A 24,804-nucleotide genomic window follows, 5' to 3' on the forward strand; every position below is an offset into this window, starting at 1 on the left:
CGTATAATAGTTTCGGAATGCGCACGCGCATACTCGTTTTCGAATAGGCGCTGCATACTCGTTTTTGATTGCGCACACGCATACTCGTTTTTGAATGCACTCGCGCATACTCGTTTCGGAATGTGCACGTGCATACTCGTTTTCGAATAGGCACGCGCATACTCGTTTTTGAATGCGCACACGCATACTCGTTTTTGAATGCACACGCGCATACTCGTTTCGGAATACGCACGCGCATACTGTTTTGGAATGCGCACGCGCATACTCGTTTTTGAATAGGCACGCGCGTACTCGTTTTTGAACGCGAACGCGCATAGGCGTTTTTGAACATGCACACGCGTACTCTTTTTTGAGTGCGCACGCGTATACTCGTTTTGAATGCACACGCGCATACTTGTTTTCGAATAGGCACGCGCATACTCGTTTTTGAATGCACACGCGCATACTCTTTTCGGAATACGCACGCGCATACTCGTTTTGGAATGTGCACGCGCATATTCGTTTTTGAATAGGCACGTGCGTGCTTGTTTTTGAAAGCGAATGCGCATACGCGTGTCAGAACATGCACACGCGTACTTTGTTATGAATGCGCACGGGTATACTCGTTTTGAATGCACACGCGCATACTCGATTTTGAATGCGCACGCGTGCACTCGTTTTGAATGCGCACGCGTATACTCGTTTTTTAATGCGCACGAGCATACTCGTTTTCGAATAGGCACGCGCGTACTCGTTTTTGAACGCGAACGCGCATACGCGTTTTTGAACATGCAGACGCGTACTCGTTTTTGAGTGCGCACGCGTATACGCGTTTTGAATGCACACGTGCATACTCGTTTTAGAATAGGCACGCGTGTACTCGTTTTTGAATGCGCAAGCGTATAATAGTTTCGGAATGCGCACGCGCATACTCGTTTTCGAATAGGCGCTGCATACTCGTTTTTGATTGCGCACACGCATACTCGTTTTTGAATGCACTCGCGCATACTCGTTTCGGAATGTGCACGTGCATACTCGTTTTCGAATAGGCACGCGCATACTCGTTTTTGAATGCGCACACGCATACTCGTTTTTGAATGCACACGCGCATACTCGTTTCGGAATACGCACGCGCATACTGTTTTGGAATGCGCACGCGCATACTCGTTTTTGAATAGGCACGCGCGTACTCGTTTTTGAACGCGAACGCGCATAGGCGTTTTTGAACATGCACACGCGTACTCTTTTTTGAGTGCGCACGCGTATACTCGTTTTGAATGCACACGCGCATACTTGTTTTGAATAGGCACGCGCGTACTCGTTTTTGAATGCGCAAGCGTATAATAGTTTCGGAATGCGCACGCGCATACTCGTTTTTGAATAGGCATGCGCGTACTCGTTTTTGAATGCGCACGCGCATACACGTTTTTGAATGCACACGCGCATACTCGTTTTGGAATAGGCACGCGCATACTCGTTTTTGAATGCGCACACGCATACTCGTGTTTGACTGCGCACGCGCATACTCGTTTTGCAATAGGCACGTGCATACTCGTTTTTGAATGCGCACGCGCATACGCGTTTTGGAACAGGCACACGCGTACTCGTTTTTGAATGCGCACGCGCATACTCGTTTTTGAATGCGCACGCGCGTACTCGTTTTTGAATGCGCACGCGCATACTCGTTTTTGAATGCACGCGCGCATACTCGTTTTGGAATGCGCACGCGTATACTCGTTTTTGAATAGGCACGCGCGTACTCATTTTTGATTGCGGACGCGAATACTCGTTTTTGAATGCACACGCGCATACTCGTTTTCGAATAGGCACGCGCGTACTCGTGTTTGAATGCGCACGCGCATACTCGTTTTTGAATGCACACGCGCATACTCGTTTTGGAATAGGCACGCACATACTCGTTTTTGAATGCGCACACGCATACTCGTATTTGAATGCACACGCGCGTACTCGTTTTGAAATAAGCACGTGCATACTCGTTTTTGAATGCGCACGCGCATGCGCGTTTTTGAACAGGCACACGCGTACTCGTTTTTGAATGCGGACGCGTATACTCGTTTTGAATGCGCACGCGCATACTCGTTTTTGAATGCACACGCGCATTCTCGTTTCGGAATACGCACGCGCATACTCGTTTTGGAATGCCGACGCGCATACTCGTTTTTGAATGCGCACGCGCGTACTCGTTTTTGAATGCGCACGCGCATACTCGTTTTTGAAAGCACATGCACATACTCGTTTTGGAATAGGCACGCGCATACTCGTATTTGAATGCACACGCGCGTACTCGTTTTGGATTAGGCACGTGCATACTCGTTTTTGAATGCGCACACGCATACTCGTATTTGAATGCACACGCACATACTCGTTTTGAAATAGGCACGTGCATACTCGTTTTTGACTGGGCACGTGTATACTCGTTTTCGAATAAGCACGCGCATACTCGTTTTTGAATGCACACGCGCATACTCGTTTTTGAATGCACACGCGCATACTCGTTTCGAAATAGGCACGCGCATACTCGTTTGGGAAGGCGCACGCGCATACTCGTTTTTGAATAGGCATGCGCGTACTCGTTTTTGAATGCGCACGCGCATACTTGTTTTTGAATGCACACGCGCATACTCGTTTCGAAATAGGCACGCGCATACTCGTTTGGAAAGGCGCACGCGCATACTCGTTTTTGAATAGGCATGCGCGTACTCGTTTTTGAATGCGCACGCGCATACTCGTTTTTGAATGCACACGCGCATACTCGTTTTGGAATAGGCACGCGCATACTCGTTTTTGAATGCGCACACGCATACTCGTGTTTGACTGCGCACGCGCATACTCGTTTTGCAATAGGCACGTGCATACTCGTTTTTGAATGCGCACGCGCATACGCGTTTTTGAACAGGCACACGCGTACTCGTTTTGGAATGCGGACGCGCATACTCGTTTTTGAATGCGCACGCGCGTACTCGTTTTTGAATGCGCACGCGCATACTCGTTTTTGAAAGCACATGCGCATACTCGTTTTGGAATAAGCACGCGCATACTCGTTTTTGAACGCGCACACGCATACTCGTTTTTTAATGCACACGCGCATACTCGTTTTGGAATGCGCACGCGTATACTCGTTTTTGAATAGGCACGCGGGTACTCGTTTTTGATTGCGCACGCGCATACTCTTTTTTGAATGCACACGCGCATACTCGTTTTTGAATGGGCACGCGCGTACTCGTTTTTGAATGCGCACGCGCATACTCGTTTTTGAATGCACACGCGCATACTCGTTTTCGAATAGGCACGCACATACTCGTTTTTGAATGCGCACACGCATACTCGTATTTGAATGCACACGCGCGTACTCGTTTTGGATTAGGCACGTGCATACTCGTTTTTGAATGCGCACACGCATACTCGTATTTGAATGCACACGCACATACTCGTTTTGAAATAGGCACGTGCATACTCGTTTTTGACTGCGCACGTGTATACTCGTTTTCGAATAAGCACGCGCATACTCGTTTTTGAATGCACACGCGCATACTCGTTTTTGAATGCACACGCGCATACTCGTTTCGAAATAGGCACGCGCATACTCGTTTGGGAAGGCGCACGCGCATACTCGTATTTGAATAGGCATGCGCGTACTCGTTTTTGAATGCGCACGCGCATACTCGTTTTTGAATGCACACGCGCATACTCGTTTTGGAATAGGCACGCGCATACTCGTTTTTGAATGCGCACACGCATACTCGTGTTTGACTGCGCACGCGCATACTCGTTTTGCAATAGGCACGTGCATACTCGTTTTTGAATGCGCACGCGCATACGCGTTTTTGAACAGGCACACGCGTACTCGTTTTTGAATGCGCACGCGTATACTCGTCTTGAATGCGCACGCGCATACTCGTTTTTGAATGCACACGCGCATACTCGTTTCGGAATACGCACGCGCATACTCGTTTTAGAATGCGCACGCGCATACTCGTTTTTGAATGCGCACGCGCGTACTCGTTTTTGAATGCGCACGCGCATACTCGTTTTTAAATGCACATGCGCATACCCATTTTGGAATAAGCACGCGCATACTCGTTATTGAACGCGCACATGCATACTCGTTTTTGAATGCACGCGCGCATACTCGTTTTGGAATGCGCACGCGTATACTCGTTTTTGAATAGGCACGCCCGTACTCGTTTTTGATTGCACACGCGCATACTCGTTTTCGAATAGGCACGCGCGTACTCGTTTTCGAATAGGCACGCGCGTACTCGTGTTTGAATGCGCACGCGCATACTCGTTTTTGAATGCGCACGCGCATACTCGTTTTTGAATGCACACGCGCATACTCGTTTCGAAATAGGCACGCGCATACTCGTTTGGGAAGGCGCACGCGCATACTCGTTTTTGAATAGGCATGCGCGTACTCGTTTTTGAATGCGCACGCGTATACTTGTTTTTGAATGCACACGCGCATACTCGTTTCGAAATAGGCAAGCGCATACTCGTTTGGGAAGGCGCACGCGCATACTCGTTTTTGAATAGGCATGCGCGTACTCGTTTTTGAATGCGCACGCGCATACTCGTTTTTGAATGCACACGCGCATACTCGTTTTGGAATAGGCACGCGCATACTCGTTTTTGAATGCGCACACGCATACTCGTGTTTGACTGCGCACGCGCATACTCGTTTTGCAATAGGCACGTGCATACTCGTTTTTGAATGCGCACGCGCATACGCGTTTTTGAACAGGCACACGCGTACTCGTTTTTGAATGCGCACGCGTATACTCGTCTTGAATGCGCACGCGCATACTCGTTTTTGAATGCACACGCGCATACTCGTTTCGGAATACGCACGCACATACTCGTTTTAGAATGCGCACGCGCATACTCGTTTTTGAATGCGCACGCGCGTACTCGTTTTTGAATGCGCACGCGCATACTCGTTTTTGTATGCACATGCGCATACCCATTTTGGAATAAGCACGCGCATACTCGTTTTTGAACGCGCACATGCATACTCGTTTTTGAATGCACGCGCGCATACTCGTTTTGGAATGCACACGCGTATACTCGTTTTTGAATAGGCACGCCCGTACTCGTTTTCGATTGCGCACGCGCATACTCGTTTTTGAATGCACACGCGCATACTCGTTTTCGAATAGGCACGCGCGTACTCGTGTTTGAATGCGCACGCGCATACTCGTTTTTGAATGCACACGCGCATACTCGTTTTGGAATAGGCACGCACATACTCGTTTTTGAATGCGCACACACATACTCGCATTTGAGTGCACACGCGCGTACTCGTTTTGAAATAGGCACGTGCATACTCGTTTTTGAATGCGCACACGCATACTCGTATTTGAATGCACACGCACATACTCGTTTTGAAATAGGCACGTGCATACTCGTTTTTGACTGCGCACGTGTATACTCGTTTTCGAATAAGCACGCGCATACTCGTTTTTGAATGCACACGCGCATACTCGTTTTTGAATGCACACGCGCATACTCGTTTCGAAATAGGCACGCGCATACTCGTTTGGGAAGGCGCACGCGCATACTCGTATTTGAATAGGCATGCGCGTACTCGTTTTTGAATGCGCACGCGCATACTCGTTTTTGAATGCACACGCGCATACTCGTTTTGGAATAGGCACGCGCATACTCGTTTTTGAATGCGCACACGCATACTCGTGTTTGACTGCGCACGCGCATACTCGTTTTGCAATAGGCACGTGCATACTCGTTTTTGAATGCGCACGCGCATACGCGTTTTTGAACAGGCACACGCGTACTCGTTTTTGAATGCGCACGCGTATACTCGTCTTGAATGCGCACGCGCATACTCGTTTTTGAATGCACACGCGCATACTCGTTTCGGAATACGCACGCGCATACTCGTTTTAGAATGCGCACGCGCATACTCGTTTTTGAATGCGCACGCGCGTACTCGTTTTTCAATGCGCACGCGCATACTCGTTTTTAAATGCACATGCGCATACCCATTTTGGAATAAGCACGCGCATACTCGTTATTGAACGCGCACATGCATACTCGTTTTTGAATGCACGCGCGCATACTCGTTTTGGAATGCGCACGCGTATACTCGTTTTTGAATAGGCACGCCCGTACTCGTTTTTGATTGCACACGCGCATACTCGTTTTCGAATAGGCACGCGCGTACTCGTTTTCGAATAGGCACGCGCGTACTCGTGTTTGAATGCGCACGCGCATACTCGTTTTTGAATGCGCACGCGCATACTCGTTTTTGAATGCACACGCGCATACTCGTTTCGAAATAGGCACGCGCATACTCGTTTGGGAAGGCGCACGCGCATACTCGTTTTTGAATAGGCATGCGCGTACTCGTTTTTGAATGCGCACGCGTATACTTGTTTTTGAATGCACACGCGCATACTCGTTTCGAAATAGGCAAGCGCATACTCGTTTGGGAAGGCGCACGCGCATACTCGTTTTTGAATAGGCATGCGCGTACTCGTTTTTGAATGCGCACGCGCATACTCGTTTTTGAATGCACACGCGCATACTCGTTTTGGAATAGGCACGCGCATACTCGTTTTTGAATGCGCACACGCATACTCGTGTTTGACTGCGCACGCGCATACTCGTTTTGCAATAGGCACGTGCATACTCGTTTTTGAATGCGCACGCGCATACGCGTTTTTGAACAGGCACACGCGTACTCGTTTTTGAATGCGCACGCGTATACTCGTCTTGAATGCGCACGCGCATACTCGTTTTTGAATGCACACGCGCATACTCGTTTCGGAATACGCACGCACATACTCGTTTTAGAATGCGCACGCGCATACTCGTTTTTGAATGCGCACGCGCGTACTCGTTTTTGAATGCGCACGCGCATACTCGTTTTTGTATGCACATGCGCATACCCATTTTGGAATAAGCACGCGCATACTCGTTTTTGAACGCGCACATGCATACTCGTTTTTGAATGCACGCGCGCATACTCGTTTTGGAATGCACACGCGTATACTCGTTTTTGAATAGGCACGCCCGTACTCGTTTTCGATTGCGCACGCGCATACTCGTTTTTGAATGCACACGCGCATACTCGTTTTCGAATAGGCACGCGCGTACTCGTGTTTGAATGCGCACGCGCATACTCGTTTTTGAATGCACACGCGCATACTCGTTTTGGAATAGGCACGCACATACTCGTTTTTGAATGCGCACACACATACTCACATTTGAGTGCACACGCGCGTACTCGTTTTGAAATAGGCACGTGCATACTCGTTTTTGAATGCGCACACGCATACTCGTATTTGAATGCACACGCACATACTCGTTTTGAAATAGGCACGTGCATACTCGTTTTTGACTGCGCACGTGCATACTCGTTTTTGAATAAGCACGCGCATACTCGTTTTTGAATGCACACGCGCATACTCGTTTTTGAATGCACACGCGCATACTCGTTTCGAAATAGGCACGCGAATACTCGTTTGGGAAGGCGCACGCGCATACTCGTTTTTGAATAGGCATGCGCGTACTCGTTTTTGAATGCCCACGCGCATACTTGTTTTTGAATGCCCACGCGCATACTTGTTTTTGAATGCACACGCGCATACTCGTTTCGAAATGGGCACGCGCATACTCGTTTGGGAAGGCGCACGCGCATACTCGTTTTTGAATAGGCATGGGCGTACTCGTTTTTGAATGCGCACGCGCATACTCGTTTTTGAATGCACACGCGCATACTCGTTTTGGAATAGGCACGCGCATACTCGTTTTTGAATGCGCGCACGCATACTCGTGTTTGACTGCGCACGCGCATACTCGTTTTGCAATAGGCACGTGCATACTCGTTTTTGAATGCGCACGCGCATACGCGTTTTTGAACAGGCACACGCGTACTCGTTTTTGAATGCGCACGCGTATACTCGTCTTGAATGCTCACGCGCATACTCGTTTTTGAATGCACACGCGCATACTCGTTTCGGAATACGCACGCGCATACTCGTTTTTGAATGCGCACGCGCGTACTCGTTTTTGAATGGGCACGCGCATACTCGTTTTTAAATGCACATGCGCATACCCATTTTGGAATAAGCACGCGCATACTCGTTTTTGAACGCGCACATGCATACTCGTTTTTGAATGCACGCGCGCATACTCGTTTTGGAATGCGCACGCGTATACTCGTTTTTGAATAGGCATGCGCGTACTCGTGTTTGAATGCGCACGCGCATACTCGTTTTTGAATGCACACGCGCATACTCGTTTTGGAATAGGCACGCACATACTCGTTTTTGAATGCGCACACGCATACTCGTATTTGAATGCACACGCGCGTACTCGTTTTGAAATAGGCACGTGCATACTCGTTTTTGAATGCGCACACACATACTCGTATTTGAATGCACACGCGCATACTCGTTTTAAAATAGGCACGTGCATACTCGTTTTTGAATGCGCACGCGCATACGCGTTTTTGAACAGGCACACGCGTACTCGTTTTTGAATGCGCACGCGTATACTCGTTTTTGAATGCGCACGCGCATACGCGTTTTTGAACAGGCACACGCGTACTCGTTTTTGAATGCGCACGCGTATACTCGTTTCGAATGCGCACGCGCATACTCGGGTTTGAATGCACACGCCCATACTCGTTTCGGAACACGCACGCGCATACTCGTTTTCCAATAGGCACGCGCATACTTGTTTTTTGATTGCGCACACGCATACTCGTTTTTGAATGCACACGCGCATACTCGTTTCGGAATACGCACGCGCATACTCGTTTTGGAATAGGCACGTCCGTACTCGTTTCTGAATGCGAAAGCGCATACGCGTTTTTGAACAAGCACACGCGTACTCGTTTTTGATTGCACACGCGCGTACTCGTTTTGGAATAGGCACGTGCGTACTCTTTTTTGAATGCGCCCGCGCATGCGCGTTTTTGAACATGCACACGCGTACTCGTTTTTGAATGCGCACGCGTATACTCGTTTTGAATGCACACGCGCATACTCGTTTTTGAATAGGCACGCGCGTACTCGTTTTTGAATGCGCACGCGTATACTCGTTTCGGAATGCGCACGTGGATACTCGTTTTCGAATAGGCACGCGCATACTTGTTTTTGAATGCGCACACGCATACTCGTTTTTGAATGCACACGCGCATACTCGTTTCGGAATACGCACGCGCATACTCGTTTTGGAATGCACACGCGCATACTCGTTTTGGAATAGGCACGTGCGTACTTGTTTTTGAATGCGAAAGCGCATACGCGTTTTTGAACATGCACACGCGTACTCGTTTTTGATTGCACACGCGCGTACTCGTTTTGGAATAGGCACGTGCGTACTCGTTTTTGAATGCGCACGCGCATACGCGTTTTTGAACATGCACACGCGTACTCTTTTTTGAATGCGCACGCGTATACTCGTTTTGAATGCGCACGCGCATACTCGTTTTCGAATAGGCACGCGCATACTCGTTTTTGAATGCACACGCGCATACTCTTTTCGGAATACGCACGCGCATACTCGTTTTGGAATGTGCACGCGCATATTCGTTTTTGAATAGGCACGTGCGTGCTTGTTTTTGAAAGCGAACGCGCATACGCGTTTTAGAACATGCACACGCGTACTTTGTTATGAATGCGCACGGGTATACTCGTTTTGAATGCACACGCGCATACTCGATTTTGACTGCGCACGCGTGCACTCGTTTTGAATGCGCACGCGTATACTCGTTTTTGAATGTGCACGAGCATACTCGTTTTCGAATAGGCACGCGCGTACTCGTTTTTGAATGCGAACGCGCATACGCGTTTTTGAACATGCAGACGCGTACTCGTTTTTGAGTGCGCACGCGTATACGCGTTTTGAATGCACACGTGCATACTCGTTTTCGAATAGGCACGCGTGTACTCGTTTTTGAATGCGCAAGCGTATAATAGTTTCGGAATGCGCACGCACATACTCGTTTTTGATTGCGCACACGCGTACTCGTTTTTGAATGCACACGCGCATACTCGTTTCGGAATGTGCACGTGCATACTCGTTTTCGAATAGGCACGCGCATACTCGTTTTTGAATGCGCACACGCATACTCGTTTTTGAATGCACACGTGCATACTCGTTTCGGAATACGCACGCGCATACTGTTTTGGAATGCGCACGCGCATACTCGTTTTTGAATAGGCACGCGCGTACTCGTTTTTGAACGCGAACGCGCATAGGCGTTTTTGAACATGCACACGCGTACTCTTTTTTGAGTGCGCACGCGTATACTCGTTTTGAATGCACACGCGCATACTTGTTTTGAATAGGCACGCGCGTACTCGTTTTTGAGTGCGCAAGCGTATAATAGTTTCGGAATGCGCACGCGCATACTCGTTTTCGAATAGGCGCGCGCATACTCGTTTTTGATTGCGCACACGCATACTCGTTTTTGAATGCACACGCGCATACTCGTTTCGGAATACGCACGCGCATACTCGTTTTGGAATGCGCACGCGCTTATTCGTTTTGGAATAGGCACATGCGTACTCGTTGTTGAAAGCGAACGCGCATACGCGTTTTTCAACATGCACACGCGTACTTGTTTATGAATGCGCACGGTTATACTCGTTTTGAATGCACACGGGCATACTCGTTTTTGAATAGGCACGCGGATACTCGTTTTTGAATGTGCACACGCATACTCGTATTTGATTGCGCACGCGCATACTCGTTTTGCAATAGGCACGTGCATACACGTTTTTGAATGCGCACGCGCATGCGCGTTTTTGAACATGCACACGCGTAATCGTTTTTCAATGCGCACGCGTATACTCGTTTCGAATGCACACGCGCATACTCGTTTTTGAATAGGCACGTGCGTACTCGTTTTTGAATGCACACGCGCATACTCCTTTCGGAATACGCACGCGCATACTCGTTTTGGAATGCGCACGCGCATACTCGTTTTGGGATAGGCACGTGCGTACTCGTTTTTGAATGCGAAAGCGCATACGCGTTTTTGAACATGCACACGCATACTCGTTTTTGATTGCACACGCGCGTACTCGTTTTGGAATAGGCACGTGCGTACTCGTTTTTGAATGCGCACGCGCATACTCGTTTTTGAATAGGCGCGCGCATTCTCGTATTTGATTGCGCACACGCATACTCGTTTTTGAATGCACACGCGCATACTCGTTTCGGAATACGCACGCGCATACTTGTTTTGGAATGCGCACGCACTTATTCGTTTCGGAATAGGCACTTGCGTACTCGTTTTTGAAAGCGAACGCGCATACGCGTTTTTGAACATGCACACGCGTACTTGTTTATGAATGCGCACGGTTATACTCGTTTTGAATGCACACGCGCATACTCGTTTTTCAATAGGCACGCGGATACTCGTTTTTGAATGCGCACACGCATACACGTATTTCATTGCGCACGTGCAAACTCGTTTTGCAATAGGCACGTGCATACTCGTTTGTGAATGCGCACGCGCATACGCGTTGTTGAACAGGCACACGCGTACTCGTTTTTAAATGCGCACGCGTATACTCGTTTTGAGTGCGCACGCGCAAACGCGTTCTTGAACAGGCACACGCGTACTCGTTTTTGATTGCGCACGCGTATACTCGTTTTGAATGCGCACGCGCATACTTGTTTTTGAATGCACACGCGCATACTCGTTTCGGAATACGCACGCGCATACTCGTTTTGAATGCGCACGCGCATACTAGTTTTTGAACGCGCACATGCATACTCGTTTTTGAATGCATACGCGCATACTCGTTTTGGAATGCGCACGCACTTACTCGTTTTTGAATGCGCACACGCATACTCGTATTTGAATGCACACGCGCGTACTCGTTTTGAAATAGGCACGTGCATACTCGTTTTTGAATGCGCACACGCATACTCGTATTTGAATGCACACGCGCATACTCCTTTTGAAATAGGCACGTGCATACTCGTTTTCGAATAGGCACGCGCATACTCGTTTTCGAATGCGCACACGCATACTCGTTTTTGAATGCACACGCACATACTCGTTTCGGAATACGCACGCGCATACTCGTTTTGGAATGCGCACGCGCATACTCGTTTTTGAATAGGCACGCGCGTACTCGTTTTGAACGCGAACGCGCATACGCGTTTTTGAACATGCACACGCGTACTCGTTTTTAAATGCGCACGCGTATACTCGTTTTGAATGCACACGCGCATACTCGTTTTTGAATAGGCACGCGCGTACTCGTTTTTGAATGCGCACGCGTATACTCGTTTCGGAATGCGCACGCGCATACTCGTTTTCGAATAGGCACACGCATACTCGTTTTTGAATGCGCACACGCATACTCGTTTTTGAATGCACACGCGCATACTCGTTTCGGAATAAGCACGCGCATACTCGTTTTCGAAGCATATTCGTTTTGGAATAGGCACGTGCGTGCTCGTTTTTGAAAGTGAACGCACATACGAGTTTTTGAACATGCACACGCGTACTTTGTTATGAATGCGCACGGGTATACTCGTTTTGAATGCACACGCGCATATTCGTTTTTGAATAGGCACGCGCATACTCGTTTTTGACTTCGCACGTGTATACTCGTTTCGAAATGCGCACGCGCATGCTCGTTTTTGAATAGGCACGCACGTACTCGTTTTTGAATGGCCACGCGTACAATCGTTTTGAATGCGCACGCGTATACTCGTTTTTGAATGCACACGCGCATACTCGTTTTCGAATAGGCACGCGCATACTCGTTTTTGAATGCACACGCGCATACTCGTTTTTTAATGCGCACGCGCATACGCGTTTTTGAACAGGCACACGCGTACTCGTTTTTGAATGCGCACGCGCATACTCGTTTTCGAATAGGCACGCGCATACTCGTTTTCGAATGCGCACACGCATACTCGTTTTTGAATGCACACGCACATACTCGTTTCGGAATACGCACGCGCATACTCGTTTTAAAATGCGCACGCGCATACTCGTTTTTGAATAGGCACGCGCGTACTCGTTTTTGAACGCGAACGCGCATACGCGTTTTTGAACATGCACACGCGTACTCGTTTTTGAATGCGCACGCGTATACTCGTTTTGAATGCACACGCGCATACTCGTTTTTGAATAGGCACGCGCGTACTCTTTTTTGAATGCGCACGCGTATACTCGTTTCGGAATGCGCACGCGCATACTCGTTTTCGAATAGGCACACGCATACTCGTTTTTGAATGCGCACACGCATACTCCTTTTTGAATGCACACGCGCATACTCGTTTCGGAATAAGCACGCGACTACTCGTTTTTGAATAAGCACGCGCGTACTCGTTTTTGAACGCGAACGCGCATACGCGTTTTTGAACATGCACACGCGTACACGTTTTTGAATGCGCACGCGTATACTCGTTTTGAATGCACACGCGCATACTTGTTTTTGAATGCACACGCGCATACTCGTTTCGGAATACGCACGCGCATACTCGTTTTGAATGCGCACGCGCATACTCGTTTTTGAACGCGCACATGCATACTCGTTTTTGAATGCACACGCGCATACTCGTTTTGGAATGCGCACGCACTTACTCGTTTTTGAATGCGCACACGCATACTCGTATTTGAATGCACACGCGCGTACTCGTTTTGAAATAGGAACGTGCATACTCGTTTTTGAATGCGCACACGCATACTCGTATTTGAATGCACACGCGCATACTCCTTTTGAAATAGGCACGTGCATACTCGTTTTTGAATGCGCACGCGCATACGCGTTTTTGAACAGGCACACGCGTACTCGTTTTTGAATGCGCACGCGCATACTCGTTTTCGAATAGGCACGCGCATACTCGTTTTCGAATGCGCACACGCATACTCGTTTTTGAATGCACACGCACATACTCGTTTCGGAATACGCACGCGCATACTCGTTTTGGAATGCGCACGCGCATACTCGTGTTTGAACATGCACACGCGTACTCGTTTTTAAATGCGCACGCGTATACTCGTTTTGAATGCACACGCGCATACTCGTTTTTGAATAGGCACGCGCGTACTCGTTTTTGAATGCGCACGCGTATACTCGTTTCGGAATGCGCACGCGCATACTCGTTTTCGAATAGGCACACGCATACTCGTTTTTGAATGCGCACACGCATACTCGTTTTTGAATGCACACGCGCATACTCGTTTCGGAATAAGCACGCGCATACTCGTTTTCGAAGCATATTCGTTTTGGAATAGGCACGTGCGTGCTCGTTTTTGAAAGTGAACGCACATACGAGTTTTTGAACATGCACACGCGTACTTTGTTATGAATGCGCACGGGTATACTCGTTTTGAATGCACACGCGCATATTCGTTTTTGAATAGGCACGCGCATACTCGTTTTTGACTTCGCACGTGTATACTCGTTTCGAAATGCGCACGCGCATGCTCGTTTTTGAATAGGCACGCACGTACTCGTTTTTGAATGGCCACGCGTACAATCGTTTTGAATGCGCACGCGTATACTCGTTTTTGAATGCACACGCGCATACTCGTTTTCGAATAGGCACGCGCATACTCGTTTTTGAATGCACACGCGCATACTCGTTTTTGAATGCGCACGCGCATACGCGTTTTTGAACAGGCACACGCGTACTCGTTTTTGAATGCGCACGCGCATACTCGTTTTCGAATAGGCACGCGCATACTCGTTTTCGAATGCGCACACGCATACTCGTTTTTGAATGCACACGCACATACTCGTTTCGGAATACGCACGCGCATACTCGTTTTAAAATGCGCACGCGCATACTCGTTTTTGAATAGGCACGCGCGTACTCGTTTTTGAACGCGAACGCGCATACGCGTTTTTGAACATGCACACGCGTACTCGTTTTTGAATGCGCACGCGTATACTCGTTTTGAATGCACACGCGCATACTCGTTTTTGAATAGGCACTCGCGTACTCTTTTTTGAATGCGCACGCGTATACTCGTTTCGGAATGCGCACGCGCATACTCGTTTTCGAATAGGCACACGCATACTCGTTTTTGAATGCGCACACGCATACTCCTTTTTGAATGCACACGCGCATACTCGTTTCGGAATAAGCACGCGACTACTCGTTTTTGAATAAGCACGCGCGTACTCGTTTTTGAACGCGAACGCGCATACGCGTTTTTGAACATGCACACGCGTACACGTTTTTGAATGCGCACGCGTATACTCGTTTTGAATGCACACGCGCATACTTGTTTTTGAATGCACACGCGCATACTCGTTTCGGAATACGCACGCGCATACTCGTTTTGAATGCGCACGCGCATACTCGTTTTTGAACGCGCACATGCATACTCGTTTTTGAATGCACACGCGCATACTCGTTTTGGAATGCGCACGCACTTACTCGTTTTTGAATGCGCACACGCATACTCGTATTTGAATGCACACGCGCGTACTCGTTTTGAAATAGGAACGTGCATACTCGTTTTTGAATGCGCACACGCATACTCGTATTTGAATGCACACGCGCATACTCCTTTTGAAATAGGCACGTGCATACTCGTTTTTGAATGCGCACGCGCATACGCGTTTTTGAACAGGCACACGCGTACTCGTTTTTGAATGCGCACGCGCATACTCGTTTTCGAATAGGCACGCGCATACTCGTTTTCGAATGCGCACACGCATACTCGTTTTTGAATGCACACGCACATACTCGTTTCGGAATACGCACGCGCATACTCGTTTTGGAATGCGCACGCGCATACTCGTGTTTGAACATGCACACGCGTACTCGTTTTGAATGCACACGCGCATACTCGTTTTTGAATAGGCACGCGCGTACTCGTTTTTGAATGCGCACGCGTATACTCGTTTCGGAATGCGCACGCGCATACTCGTTTTCGAATAGGCACACGCATACTCGTTTTTGAATGCACACGCGCATACTCGTTTCGGAATAAGCACGCGCATACTCGTTTTCGAAGCATATTCGTTTTGGAATAGGCACGTGCGTGCTCGTTTTTGAAAGTGAACGCACATACGAGTTTTTGAACATGCACACGCGTACTTTGTTATGAATGCGCACGGGTATACTCGTTTTGAATGCACACGCGCATATTCGTTTTTGAATAGGCACGCGCATACTCGTTTTTGACTTCGCACGTGTATACTCGTTTCGAAATGCGCACGCGCATGCTCGTTTTTGAATAGGCACGCACGTACTCGTTTTTGAATGCCCACGCGTACAATCGTTTTGAATGCGCACGCGTATACTCGTTTTTGAATGCACACGCGCATACTCGTTTTCGAATAGGCACGCGCATACTCGTTTTTGAATGCACACGCGCATACTCGTTTTTGAATGCGCACGCGCATACGCGTTTTTGAACAGGCACACGCGTACTCGTTTTTGAATGCGCACGCGCATACTCGTTTTCGAATAGGCACGCGCATACTCGTTTTCGAATGCGCACACGCATACTCGTTTTTGAATGCACACGCACATACTCGTTTCGGAATACGCACGCGCATACTCGTTTTAAAATGCGCACGCGCATACTCGTTCTTGAATAGGCACGCGCGTACTCGTTTTTGAACGCGAACGCGCATACGCGTTTTTGAACATGCACACGCGTACTCGTTTTTGAATGCGCACGCGTATACTCGTTTTGAATGCACACGCGCATACTCGTTTTTGAATAGGCACGCGCGTACTCTTTTTTGAATGCGTACGCGTATACTCGTTTCGGAATGCGCACGCGCATACTCGTTTTCGAATAGGCACACGCATACTCGTTTTTGAATGCGCACACGCATACTCCTTTTTGAATGCACACGCGCATACTCGTTTCGGAATAAGCACGCGACTACTCGTTTTTGAATAAGCACGCGCGTACTCGTTTTTGAACGCGAACGCGCATACGCGTTTTTGAACATGCACACGCGTACACGTTTTTGAATGCGCACGCGTATACTCGTTTTGAATGCACACGCGCATACTCGTTTTTGAATGGGCACGCGCGTACTCGTTTTTGAATGCGCACGCGTATACTAGTTTCGGAATGCGCACGCGCATACTCGTTTTCGATTAGGCACGCGCATACTCGTTTTTGAATGCGCACACGCATACTCGTTTTTGAATGCACACGCGCATACTCGTTTCGGAATACGCACGCGCATACTCGTTTTGGAACGCGCACGCGCATACTCGTTTTGGAATAGGCACATGCGTACTCGTTTTTGAATGCGAACGCGCATACGCGTTTTTGAACATGCACACGCGTACTCGTTTTTGAATGCACACGCGTATACTCGTTTCGGAATGCGCACGCGCATACTCGTTTTCGAAGCATATTCGTTTTGGAATAGGCACGTGCGTGCTCGTTTTTAAAAGCGAACGCACATACGCATTTTTGAACATGCACACGCGTACTTTGTTATGAATGCGCACGGGTATACTCGTTTTGAATGCACACGCGCATATTCGTTTTTGAATAGGAACGCGCATACTCCTTTTTGACTTCGCACGTGTATACTCGTTTCGGAATGCGCACGCGCATACTCGTTTCGAAATAGGCACGCGCATACTCGTTTGGGAAGGCGCACGCGCATACTCGTTTTTGAATAGGCATGCGCGTACTCGTTTTTGAATGCGCACGCGCATACTTGTTTTTGAATGCACACGCGCATACTCAATTTGGAATAGGCACGCGCATACTCTTTTTTGAATTCGCACACACATACTCGTATTTGATTGCGCACGCGCATACTCGTTTTGCAATAGGCCCGTGCATACTCGTTTTTGAATGCGCACACGCATACTCGTTTTTGAATAGGCACGCGCGTACTCGTTTTTGAATGCGCACGCGTATACTCGTTTTGGAATAGGCACGTGCGTACTCGTTTTTGAATAGGCACGTGCGTACTCGTTTTTGAATGCGCACGCGCACACGCGTTTTTGAACATGCACACGCGTACTCGTTTTTGAATGCGCACGCGTATACTTGTTTTGAATGCACACGCGCATACTCGTCTTTGAATGCGCACGCGTATACTCGTTTCGAAATGCGCACGCGCATACTCGTTTTCGAAGCATATTCATTTTGGAATAGGCACGTGCGTGCTCGTTTTGAAAGTGAACGCACATACGCGTTTTTGAACATGCACACGCGTACTTTGTTATGAATGCGCACGGGTATACTCGTTTTGAATGCACACGCGCATATTCGTTTTTGAATAGGCACGCGCATACTCGTTTTTGACTTCGCACGTGTATACTCGTTTCGGAATGCGCACGCGCATGCTCGTTTTTGAATAGGCACGCGCGTACTCGTTTTTGAATGCCCACGCGTACAATCGTTTTGAATGCGCACGCGTATACTCGTTTTTGAATGCACACGCGCATACTCGTTTCGAATAGGCACGCGCTACTCGTTTTTGAATGCACACGCGTATACTCGTTTCGGAATGCGCACGCGCATACTCGTTTTTAAATGCACACGCGCATACTCGTTTTGGAATAGGCACGTGCGTACTCGTTTTTGAATGCGAACGCGCATACGCGTTTTTGAACATGCACACGCGTACTTGTTTTTGAATGCGCACGGGTATACTCGTTTTGAATGCACACGCGCATACTCGTTTTTGAATAGGCACGCGCATACTCGTTTTTGAATGCACACGCGCATACTCATTTCGGAATACGCATGCGCATACTCGTTTTGGAATAGGCACGCGCATACTTGTTTTTGAATGCGCACACGCATACTCGTATTTGATTGCGCACGCGCATACTCGTCTTGCAATAGGCACGTGCATACTCGTTATTGAATGCGCACACGCATAATTGTTTTTGATTGCGCACACGCATACTCGTTTTTGAATGCACACGCGCATACTCGTTTTGGAATAAGCACGTGCGTACTCGTTTTTGAATGCGCACGCGCATACGCGTTTTTGAACAGGCACACGCGTACTTGTTTTTGAATGCGCACGCGCATACGCGTTTTTGAACAGGCACACGCGTACTCGTTTTTGAATGCGTACGCGTATACTCGTTTCGGAATACGCACGCGCATACTCGTTTTGGAATGCGCATGCGTATACTCGTTTTGGAATAGGCACGCGCATACTCGTTTTTGAATGCGCAGACGCAATCTTGTTTTTGATTGCGCACGCACATACTCGTTTTTGATTAGGCACGCGCGTACTCGTTTTTGAATGCGCACACGCATACTCGTTTTTGTTTGCACACGCGCGTACTCGTTTTGAAATAGGCACGCACATACTCGTTTTTGAATGCGCACACGCATACTCATATTTGAATGCACACGCGCATAATCTTTTGGAATAGGCACGTGCGTACTCGTTTTTGAGTGCGCACGCGCATACGCGTTTTTGAACATGCACACGCGTACTCGTTTTTGAATGCACGCGCGCATACTCGTTTTCGAATACGCACGCGCATACTCGTTTTTGAATGCGCGCACGCAGGCTCGTTTTTGAATGCGCGCATGCAGGCTCGTTTTTCAACGCGAACGCGCATACGCGTTTTTGAACATGCACACGCGTACTCGTTTTTGAATGCGCACGTGTATACTCGTTTCGGAATGCACACGCACATACTCGTTTTCGAATAGGCACGCGCATACTCGTTTTTGAATGCGCACACGCATACTCGTTTTTGAATGCACACGCGCATACTCGTTTCGGAATACGCACGCGCATACTCGTTTTGGAACGCGCACGCGCATACTCGTTTTGGAATAGGCACGTGCGTACTCGTTTTTGAATGCGAACGCGCATACGCGTTTTTGAACATGCACACGCGTACTCGTTTTTGAATGCGCACGCGTATACTTGTTTTGAATGCACACGCGCATACTCGTTTTTGAATAGGCACGCGCGTACTCGTTTTTGAATGCGCACGCGTATACTCGTTTCGGAATGCGCACGCGCATACTCGTTTTTAAATGCACACGCGCATACTTGTTTCGGAATACGCACGCGCATACTCGTTTTGGAATGCGTACGCGCATACTCGTTTTGGAATAGGCACGTGCGTACTCGTTTTTGATTGCGAACGCGCATACGCGTTTTTGAACATGCACACGCGTGCTTGTTTTTGAATGCGCACGGGTATACTCGTTTTGAATGCACACGCGCATACTCGTTTTTGAATAGGCACGCGCATACTCGATTTTGAATGCACACGCGCATACTCGTTTCGGAATACGCACGCGCATACTCGTTTTGGAATGCGCATGCACATACACGTTTTGGAATAGGCACGCGCATACTCGTGTTTGAATGCGCACACGCATACTCGTTTTTGAAGGCACACACGCATACTCGTTTTGGAATAGGCACGCGCGTACTCCTTTTTGAATGCGCACGCGCATACTCGTTTTTGATTAGGCACGCGCGTACTCGTTTCTGAATGCGCACGCGCATATTCCTTTTTGAGTGCACACGCGCGTACTCGTTTTCGAATACGCACGCGCATACTCGTTTTGGAATGCGCACGCGCATATTCGTTTTGGAATACGCACGTGCGTACTCGTTTTTGAACGCGAACGCGCATACGCGTTTTTGAACATGCACACGCGGACTTGTTTATGAATGCGCACGGGTATACTTGTTTTGAATCACACGCGCCACTCATTTTGGAATGCGCACGCGTATACTCGTTTTGACTGCGCACGCGCATACTCGTTTTTGAATGCACACGTGCATACTCGTTTTTGAATAGGCACGCGCGTACTCGTTTTTCAACGCGAACGCGCATACGCGTTTTTGAACATGCACACGCGTACTCGTTTTTGAATAGGCACGTGCGTACTCGTTTTTCAACGCGAACGCGCATACGCGTTTTTGAACATGCACACGCGTACTCGTTTTTGAATGCGCACGCGCATACTCGTTTCGGAGTGCACACGCACATACTCGTTTTCGAATAGGCACGTGCATACTCGTTTTTGAATGCGCACACGCATACTCGTTTTTGAATGCACACGCGCATACTCGTTTCGGAATGCACACGGACATACTCGTTTTCGAATAGGCACGCGCATACTCGTTTTTGAATGCGCACACGCATACTCGTTTTTGAATGCACACGCGCATACTCGTTTCGGAATACGCACGCGCATACTCGTTTTGGAATGCGCACGCTCATACTCGTTTTGGAATAGGCACGTGCGTACTCGTTTTTGAATGCGAACGCGCATACGCCTTTTTGAACATGCACACCCGTACTCGTTCTTGAATGCGCACGCGCATACGCGTTTTTGAACATGCACACGCGTACTCGTTTTTGAATGCGCACGCGTATACTCATTTTGAAAGCGGACGTGCATATTGTTTTTCGAATAGGCACGCGCATACTCGTTTTCCAATGCGCACACGCATACTCGTTCTTGAATGCACACGCGCATACTCGTTTCGGAATACGCGCGCGCATACTCGTTTTTGAATGCGCACGCGCATATTCGTTTTGGAATAGGCACGTGCGTACTCGTTTTTGAAAGCGAACGCGCATACGCGTATTTGAACATGCACACGCGGACTTGTTTATGAATGCGCACGGGTATACTCGTTTTGAATGCACACGCGCATACTCGTTTTGGAATGCGCACGCGCATACTCGTTTTGGAATGCGCACGCGCATACTCGTTTTTGAATGCGCACGCGCGTACTCGTTTTTAAATGCGCACGCGCATACTCGTTTTTCAACGGGCACACGCGTACTCGTTTTTGAATGCGCACGCGTATACTCGTTTTGAATGTGCACGCGCATACTCGTTTTCAAATATGCACGCGCATACTCGTTTTTAAATGTGCACAAGCATACTCGTTTTTGAATAGGCACTCGCGTACTCGTTTTTGAACGCGAACGCGCATACGCGTTTTTGAACATGCACACGCGTACTCGTTTTTGAATGCGCACGCGTATACTCGTTTTGAATGCACACGCGCATACTCGTTTTTGAATAGGCACGCGCGTACTCGTTTTTGAATGCGCATGCCTATACTCGTTTCGGAATGCGCGCGCGCATACTCGTTTTCGAATAGGCACGCGCATACTCGTTTTGATTAGGCACGCGCGTACTCGTTTTTGAATGCGCACGCGCATATTCGTTTTTGAGTGCACACGCGCGTACTCGTTTTCGAATACGCACGCGCATACTCGTTTTGGAATGCGCACGCGCATATTCGTTTTGGAATAGGCACGTTCGTACTCGTTTTTGAACGCGAACGCGCATACGCGTTTTTGAACATGCACACGCGGACTCGTTTTTGAATAGGCACGTGCGTACTCGTTTTTCAACGCGAACGCGCATACGCGTTTTTGAACATGCACACGCGTACTCGTTTTTGAATGCGCACGCGTATACTCGTTTCGGAATGCACACGCACATACTCGTTTTCGAATAGGCACGCGCATACTCGTTTTTGAATGCGCACACGCATACTCGTTTTTGAATGCACACGCGCATACTCGTTTCGGAATACGCACGCGCATACTCGTTTTGGAATGCGCACGCTCATACTCGTTTTGGAATAGGCACGTGCGTACTCGTTTTTGAATGCGAACGCGCATACGCCTTTTTGAACATGCACACCCGTACTCGTTCTTGAATGCGCACGCGCATACGCGTTTTTGAACATGCACACGCGTACTCGATTTTAAATACGCACGCGTATACTCATTTTGAAAGCGGACGTGCATATTGTTTTTCGAATAGGCACGCGCATACTCGTTTTCCAATGCGCACACGCATACTCGTTCTTGAATGCACACGCGCATACTCGTTTCGCAATACGCGCGCGCATACTCGTTTTGGAATGCGCAAGCGCATACTTGTTTTTGAATAGGCACGCGCGTATTCGTTTTTGAATGCGAACGCGCATACGCGTTTTTGAACATGCAGACGCGTACTCGTTTTTGAATGCGCACGCGTATACTCGTTTTGAATGCACACGCGCATACTCGTTTTTGAATAGGCACGCGTGTACTCGTTTTTGAATGCGCACGTGTATACTCGTTTCGGAATGCGCACGCGCATGCTCGTTTTTGAATAGGCACGCGCGTACTCGTTTTTAAATGCGCACGCGTACACTCGTTTTGAATGCGCATGCGTATACTCGTCTTGGAATGCGCACGCGCATACTCGTTTTTCAACGCGAACGCGCATACGCGTTTTTGAACATGCACACGCGTACTCGTTTTTGAATGCGCACGCGCGAACGCGTTTTTGAACATGCACACGCGTACTCGTTTTTGAATGCGCACGCGTATACTCATTTTGAATGCGCACGTGCATACTCTTTTTCGAATAGGCACGCGCTTACTAGTTTTTCAATGCGCACGCACATACTCGTTTTTGAATAGGCACGCGCCTACTCGTTTTTGTATGCGCACGCGTATACTCGCTTCGGAATGCACACGCGCATACTCGTTTTCGAATAGGCACGCGCATACTCGTTTTTGATTGCGTACACGCATACTCGTTTTTGAATGCACACGCGCATACTGGTTTCGGAATACGCACGCGCATACTCGTTTTGGAATGCGCACGCGCATATTCGTTTTGGAATAGGCACGTGCGTACTCGTTTTTGAAAGCGAACGCGCATAGGCGTTTTTGAACATGCACACGCGGACTTGTTTATGAATGCGCACGGGTATACTCGTTTTGAATGCAAACGCGCATACTCGTTTTGGAATGCGCACGCGCATACTCGTTTTTGAATGCGCACGCGCGTACTCGTTTTTCAACGGGCACACGCGTACTCGTTTTTGAATGCGCACGCGTATACTCGTTTTGAATGTGCACGCGCATACTCGTTTTCAAATATGCACGCGCATACTCGTTTTTAAATGCGCACAAGCATACTCGTTTTTGAATAGGCACTCGCGTACTCGTTTTTGAATGCGCACGCGTATACTCGTTTCAGAATGCGCACGCGCATGCTCGTTTTCGAATAGGCACGCGCATACTCGTTTTTGAATAGGCATGCACGTACTCGTTTTTGAATGCGCACGCGCATACTTGTTTTTGAATGCACACGCGCATACTCGTTTTGGAATAGGCACGCGCATACTTGTTTTTGAATGCGCACACGCATACTCGTATTTGATTGCGCACACGCATACTCGTTTTAGAATAGGCACGTGCGTACTCGTTTTTCAATGCACATGCGCATACTGGTTTCGGAATACGCACGCGCATACTCGTTTTTAAATGCGCACAAGCATACTCGTTTTTGAATAGGCACTCGCGTACTCGTTTTTGAACGCGAACGCGCATACGCGTTTTTGAACATGCACACGCGTACTCGTTTTTGAATGCGCACGCGTATACTCGTTTTGAATGCACACGCGCATACTCGTTTTTGAATAGGCACTCGCGTACTCGTTTTTGAATGCACACGCGCATACTGGTTTCGGAATACGCACGCGCATACTCGTTTTGGAATGCGCACGCGCATATTCGTTTTGGAATAGGCACGTGCGTACTCGTTTTTGAAAGCGAACGCGCATACGCGTTTTTGAACATGCACACGCGGACTTGTTTATGAATGCGCACGGGTATACTCGTTTTGAATGCACACGCGCATACTCGTTTTGGAATGCGCACGCGCATACTCGTTTTTGAATGCGCACGCGCGTACTCGTTTTTAAATGCGCACGCGCATACTCGTTTTTCAACGGGCACACGCGTACTCGTTTTTCAATGCGCACGCGCATACTCGTTTTTGAACGCGAACGCGCTTACGCGTTTTTTAACATGCACACGCGTACTCGTTTTTGA

This window comes from Rhipicephalus microplus, unplaced genomic scaffold (assembly GCF_043290135.1).
Source record: "Rhipicephalus microplus isolate Deutch F79 unplaced genomic scaffold, USDA_Rmic scaffold_12, whole genome shotgun sequence".
In the NCBI taxonomy this organism is placed as follows: Eukaryota; Metazoa; Arthropoda; class Arachnida; order Ixodida; family Ixodidae; genus Rhipicephalus; species Rhipicephalus microplus.